The sequence below is a fragment of the Heteronotia binoei genome, chromosome 18 (assembly GCF_032191835.1).
Source record: "Heteronotia binoei isolate CCM8104 ecotype False Entrance Well chromosome 18, APGP_CSIRO_Hbin_v1, whole genome shotgun sequence".
Taxonomy (NCBI): Eukaryota; Metazoa; Chordata; class Lepidosauria; order Squamata; family Gekkonidae; genus Heteronotia; species Heteronotia binoei.
This window is the reverse complement of record NC_083240.1, coordinates 37,261,137-37,268,081: the sequence shown is the minus strand read 5'-3', so window position 1 is coordinate 37,268,081 and position 6,945 is coordinate 37,261,137. Positions and strand designations below refer to the sequence as shown.

At 45.4% G+C, this 6,945-nt stretch overlaps 1 protein-coding gene across 3 annotated transcripts in view; it reads left to right on the top strand.

Moving 5' to 3' along the window:
• The window catches only part of ZSWIM7 (zinc finger SWIM-type containing 7), a 31,673-nt gene that overhangs the window by 270 nt on the left and 24,458 nt on the right, over window positions 1–6,945 (top strand). Inside the window, exon 1 of one of the 3 annotated variants that reach the window (XM_060259020.1) lies at window positions 50–147. The exons of 1 other annotated variant lie outside the window; for it this stretch is intronic. The gene's annotated coding sequence lies outside the window, so the exon portion shown is untranslated. Of the gene's footprint in view, window positions 1–49; window positions 148–2,648; window positions 2,769–6,945 lie in introns of those variants that run through there. One more of the 3 variants, XM_060259022.1, reaches the window with a different exon arrangement.

Here is a 6,945-nt window from a genome sequence, read left to right as displayed (position 1 = left end):
CCCCCCCCCCCACGCGAATATGCTTTCTGATTGGTTGACGACATAAAAAGGTTTTGATCACAGGTTATTGTTTTTGATTTTTTAAAAAAGGCGCGCTCGGCTGCTTCGCGAAGATCGCCTCCTGGGGCCTGTTGTCACGTATTCAAGGTTAACCTCTGTGAGGGCGTCAGTGGGCGTTGATGGGGAAGGGCTGTTGTCGCTAGGCAACGGAGGTTGAGTAAGATTAAAAAATTGCACCGAATTTGTGTTCAGTGGCGCTTACACAAAACCAGGGGTGGCCAAACTTGCTTAACATAAGAGCCACATAGAATAAATGTTTGAGAGCCACAAGACATGAACATCAGATGTTTGACAGCTGCAAGGAAGGAAGGATGGAAAGGTGGAAAAGTGGGGAGGAAGCAAAGAGATGGGGAAGGGGGAGGTACAAAGAAAGCAACTTTAAATGCATTCTTCAAGCTGCCTCCTGGCTTGCCTTGGAGAAGTGATTTCATGAGACAAATGCCCTCTCCAAGCTGGCTGACTAGGTGGTAGGGAACTTCGAGAGCCACATAATATATGTGAAAGAGCCACATGTGGCTCCTGAGCCATAGTTTGGCCACCCCTGCTCAAGACCAATAAAGTTTGATTCAGGGTTCAAGATATGAGCTTTCTGTGTATGCACACTTCCGCAGATACAGACGTGCACACGAAAGCTCATATCTTGAATGAAACTTTGTTAGCCTTAAAGGTGCCACTGGGCTCTAACTTTGTTGTAGTATTGTTCCAGGCAAAAATCTAAACGCATTATCTGTATAATCGCTTTTATTTGGACCAAGCTAACTGACACAAAACATTGTGCAAGCTTTTGAGAACACCAGAAGTCTTCATCAGGAAGGGTGTTACAAAATTTAAAACAGAAGAAAGAATGGGAAGCAGATTTTTCAGGCCGGGATGATTCAACTTCATCTTCTGAAATGCAGGCAGGCACAAAATGGAACTTTACTACTGGTGTGGGGTCGCCATTGCCAAACTCCAGGTGGGGCCACACAAATCTTTTAGAACAGGTGTGGCCAAACTGGTTTGGAAGTCACATGTGGCTCTTTCACACATATTTTGTGGCTCTCGAAGTCCCCATTGCCTTGTCAGCCAGCTTGGAGAAGGCATTTCTTTCTTTAAATCACTTTGCCAAGCCAGCCAGTGGCTTGGAGAATGTATTTAAAGTTAAAGTTGCTTTCTTTCCATCTCCCCTTCCCCCATCTATTTGCCTTCCTTCCTTGCGGTTCTCAGACATCTGACATTTATTATATGTGGCTCATACGTTAAGTAAGTTTGGCCTCCCCTGTCCTAGAATTTCACCTGATCTCCAGTTTTGAAGAGGATTTGAGGACGGGAGGGACCTCAGCAGGGCCACCCTCCAAAGTAGTCATCTCTGGGGAAGCTGATCTTGGTGTTCTGGAGATTAATTATAATAGTGGGAGACCTCTAGTTGCCACCTGGAGGTTGGCAATCATTGTTCCCTCTTGGGAAGATGGCTGCTTTCAGGGGATGGATTGTATGGCTTGATAACCCTGCCCTACCCTTTTCCAAACTTTCCCAGGCAGGCTTTATTACCAAATCACCAGGAATTTCCCAACCTGGAGTTGGCAACCTAGTGTTATGACTACAACAAAAACAACAGAGCTTGCTCAGCTTACTGCAGCAGAAGTTTCAGTGGACTGGAACCTGGAATCAGATTAAACCTGGTGCATTTCATAACCTTGGAAGCCATTTTTTACAATTTGTCTTCTCTGCCAAGGAAAGCGGAAGGTGAAACATTTAATCAAGCCCTTCACTTTTGTAATCTGTTAATTACTGTGCATGAGAATTTAGTGTATGACTCCACCTTTCCAGGATCTTCAGGTGGGTCTGAAGCAACAGAACAAGGTTTGAGTCCAGTGGCAAGAAATGTGCTTGCACACAAAAGCTTATACCCAGAATTAAATTTTGTTGGTCTTAAAGGTGCCACTGGACTTTCCCCCAGGATTTTGTTTGCATTGCTGCTGCATTGTTTTTCAAATGTAGTTTCATGTTTTGTATGGAATTTGTATGTCAGTTATTCCTTTGTGCCTCTTGGGAACCAATTTTGACTGAAAAGTGGAGCAAAAAAATAGCATAAACTCGTATTTACTGAGGATTCCCCTCACACATGTGATGGAGCAGGCTGTTGCTTGTGATGCCACAAAAAATATGGCATTTTCTAGCAGAAGTTTTTGCGGACTAGAGCCTGCTTCATCAGATTGAATTTATTGATTCATTTACACTATTTCATTCATAATGAAAATAATATTTCATTATGATTACCTTTTTTCACTGACACAAGGCAGATTACATAGCATTGCACAAAACAAGTGAAATATGGGTAACAGGATTGGCCATCCAGTAATCTGTGCAAAGGGGCTTGCATTGCAGAAATCTGAAACAACTGAAGCAAGCCATAAGCATTTAAAAATGACACTTAAAAGAAGCAGAAATTGCATAGTGAGAACATACTTAAGGTGACAGCACGCAGTAGTGTAGTCCACAGTTCCCATTCCTTCACTAAAGCATCTTTCTGAACCATTTCCTTTCAGTACAGCCCTATTACTTGTATCAACATGGCCTCCTGTCTTGACTACTTCCATTTTGTATAGTTCATAGAAAACCAGGAGCGTGTAAGAGCCTTTCTTACCTCATCAGGCCATCGATTCCATGAGGTGGGCGTCACAACAAAGAATGCATGTGAAGTGATGGTATCGTTTTACTCTGCTCTGGTAAGACCTCAGCTAGAGTATTATGTTCAGTTTTGGGAACCACATTTTAAGATGGCTATAGACAAGCTGGAACGGGTCCAGAGGAGGGCGATGAAGATGTTGAGGGGTCTGCAGACCAAGTCCTATGAAGGAAGGTTGAAGGAGCTGGGCGTGTTTAGCCTGGAGAAGAGGTGGCTGAGAGGTGATACGATCACCATCTTCAAGTACTTGAAGGGCTGTCATATAGAGGATGATGTGGAATTGTTTTCTGTGACCCCAGAAGGTAGGATCACAGAACCAATGGGTTGAAATTAAATCAAAAGAGTTTCCAGCTCAACATCAGGAAGAACTTCCTGATTGTTAGAGCGGTTCCTCAGTGAAACAGGCTTCCTCAGGAGGTGGTGGGCTCTCCTTCCTTGGAGGTTTTTAAACAGAGGCTAGATGGCCATCTGACAGCAATGAGGATCCTGTGAATTTAGGAGGTATTTGTGAGTTTCCTGCATTGTGCAGGGGGTTGGACTAGATGACCCTGGAGGTCCCTTCCAACTCTATGATTCTATGTAAGAGCAGTTGTTGCATATGATGGATTTTCAGTTGGCAGTTGAGTTGCCAACCCTGGGTTCAGAAATTCCTGGAAGCTTGGGGGGTGGGGCCTGGGGAGGGGAGGGACTTTGGAAGGGTACAATGCCATGCAGTCCACCTTCCAGCGCAGCCATTTCCTCCAGGAGAAGTGGAACAAATGTTTTAAATAATAAATAAATAATGAGTTTTGAACCTCAATAATGCAAGTTATTTGTTTTTCCCATTACTATGGAGATGATTTTTTCCTTTACTATTTTCCCCTTTACTATTGAGTCGATCCTTCTGAATTATTACAAATATTACAAATCTCTCGATATAAAAAAGAATTGGCATTGCTTTTAATCCTTGCAGCTAAACTAGATGGGTAGCTGTGTTAGTCTGTCTGTAACAGTAGAAAAGCGCAGGAGTCCAGCAGCACTTTAAAGACTACCAAAATATGTGGCAGGGAATGAGATTTTTTTCAGGAGTCTCAAGAAATGAATAACGACAAAAGCTCATACCCTGCCACAGGCTTTCAGGTTCTGCTCTTGCTGCATCTGTGTTCATGAGAATTAAAGGTCAAGGTCCCCTGTGCAAGCACCAGTTGTTTCCGACTCGGGTGATGTCGCATCACAATGTTTTCACGGCAGACTTTTTACGGGGTGGTTTGCCGTTGCCTTCCCCAGTCATCTGCGCTTTCCCCCCAGCAAGCTGGGGACTCATTTGACCGACCTCGGAAGGATAGAAGGCTGAGTCAACCTTGAGCTGGCTACCTGAACCCAGCTACTATCGGGATCAAATGCAGGCCGTGAGCAGAGAGCTCGGACTGCAGTACTGCAGCTTTACCACTCTGCGCCACAGGGCTCCTTCGTGAGAACTAGGAACTTTACAATTTTAAAAGAGAGGGAAATTAAAGCGGAAGATGTTTTGGTTATACAGATTGCAATAAATACAGAGTTGCAGGGTTCACAGGCATAAGTCCAGATCCAGTTTTGGTTTGGTTTGGGCAGGTGACGGGGGTGGTAGAGGGTAGGTCGCAGTCGTCTTCTGTGACTAAGTAAGCTTTAAAAAAAAAAAATCAGTTCATTTCAGTTATATGGTATAATGCAAATAACACCTTTTTGGGCGCAGCATTCAAAGTGGCATTCAGTTTGTTGCCAAAATAAAATCAAGTGTATGGAAATTAATCTTCTGCCTCAAGCAAAATTACCAGGAACATATCCAGGGTTGTGCAGTGGTTCACAGTGTCCAATTAGTCTCTGGAATACCCGGGTTTAAATCCCTACTCGTGCCATGGAAGTTTGCTGGGTGCCCTTGGGCCAGTCACACTCTCTCAGCCTAACCTACCTCACAGGGCCGCTGTGAAGATAAAACGGAGGAGAGGAAAATGATGTGAGCTATTTTGGGTCCCCAGTTAGGGAAAGGGCAGGGTATAAATGAATTAAATAAATAATGTAAAAGTATAATTTGTTGCCTTCCTCAACAGTAAATTGGTGAATGAAGAAAGCTGCTCACAGAGTTGAGGAACCAACAGTTGTTGGTGCCCTTTAAACCAAGGCTTGCTGGTTGTCACTCCTGCCTCCCCTATTGAAACATTCTAGGCCAGGGGTGGCCAAATTGTGCCTCAGGAGCCACATGTGTGTCTCTCAAAGCCCCCACTGCCTCATTAGCTGGCAGCCTGGAAAATGCATTTAAAGTTAAAGTTGCTTTCTTTCTCCCCCCCTCCCTCCCTCCCTCCCTCCCTCCCTTCCTTCCTTCCTTCCTTCCTTCCTTCCTTCCTTCCTTCCTTCCTTCCTTCCTTCCTTCCTTCCTTCCTTCCTTCCTTCCTTCCTTCCTTCCTTCCTTCCTTGTTCATGTCTTGTGGTTCTCAAACATCTGACGTTTCTTCTACGTGGCTCTTAAGTTAAGCAAGTTTGGCTACCCCTGTTCCAGGCCATCCGTTCCAAGGCTTTGGATATGTTGGATGGTTTTCAGGGCTATACTTCTGTCTCCACTTTGGGGTTTCTCTGTCTGTGGCCGGCAAGGAGGGCAAAACAAAGCCATGAACCAGACCTCGGTGTTCGTCTTAAATATTAATATCCCCAGAGGTCAGAATCCCAGGATCTTTTTCCTGCTGCCAGAAATGCTGCTGTCTTATTTTGCCAAGCATGCAGTGTAGTTAAATAACCAAGAACAGTTTCTCAGGGGCGGGGGGTGGGGGGGGGCGGGTTGATCTTTGCTTGTTCTGAGGAGCAGCCAGGGGAAACCGCATTAACTTTATCTCTTCTTCAACCTCCCAATATATTAATTTCTCTTCCCATCTAATTTCTTTTCCAACCCTCCTTGCTTTGCTGCTGGCGGATCTCTTTTGTAATGCAGTCTGGTAGGCAACAGATTGCTGAGTTGGTCTCGAGCAGTAAAAGGGATTAAACAAACGAAACAAACAAGATAAATCTGACTTCGGTGGAGCCAGACTGGGGTGGTGCTGTGAGTCCGGAGTGGGGGGCCGTACAAGTTTCTTTTGTTCAACAGATGAGGAGTTCCGTCAGCCTCAAAAGCCTTCTCTTACAGAAGTGCCCAAGATAAATGTTTTGTAGCAGGAACTCTTTTGCATATTGGGCTACACCCGCCTGATGTAGCCAATCCTCCTGGAGCTTACAGTAGGCCCTGTACTAAGAGCCTTGTAAGCTCTCGGAGGATTGACTACAACAGGGGTGTGCGGCCTAATAAGCAAAGGAGTTCCTGCTGCAAAACCCCCCCTGCAATTTAGGTTTCTTGCCGCCTTATTAATGGCCTTTGCTATTCAGACTTGCGTGGAGATTTTCAGTAGGTGAAATATTTCACAGCATGGAGAAAAGCTTCGTCTTCTTATGTTCTCCTTGTCAGATTTCTTGCAATGACATAGAATCCAGCTCAGTAGAACAATACAATAAATGGTTCCAAATTTATCAGACGCTTATTCTTGTTTCTGGAGGTACAGAGTAGGTTATAAGTGTACAAATACGTGCTTTTTCATATTTGCATATTGTTTTGCCCTTTTCCTTGTTGGTGTCCCCACTTTTCTCCCTTGTGTGGTTCCCAAGGGACAGCCTCCCAGTTTGGTGTAGCGGTTAAAGAGCGCAGACTCTAATCTGGAAAGAACCAGGCCTGATTCCACTCCTCCACATGCAGCTGCTGGGTGACCTTGGGCCAGGCACAGTTCTCTCAGAGCTGTTCTCTCGAGCAACTCTCGAAAGAGCTCTCTCACCCCCACCTTCCTCAGAGGGTGTCTGTCTGTTGTGGGGAGGGGGAGGGGGAGGGAAAAGGAGATTGTAAGCCACTCTGAGTGAAGTGCGGGGTATAAATCCATTCTCCTCTCCTCCTCTTCTCCTGCTCCTTCTTTTATTCCTAAAAACAACCCTGTGGGGTAGGTTAGGCTGCTTGTGTGGGGCCGGCCCTGGGTCACCCAGCAAGCTTCCAGGATGCAGCAGGGATTTGCGCCTAGTCTGAGACACTAACTGCCACTCCACACTGGCTCTCAGTTTGTCAGGCAGGGGCCATGGCTCAGTGGTAGAGTATCTGCTTGGCATGCAGAACGTCCCAGGTTCAGTCCCCAGCAACTCCTGTTAGAGACCCTGGAAAACCGCTGCCAGTCTGAGCAGACAAAACTTACCTTGAT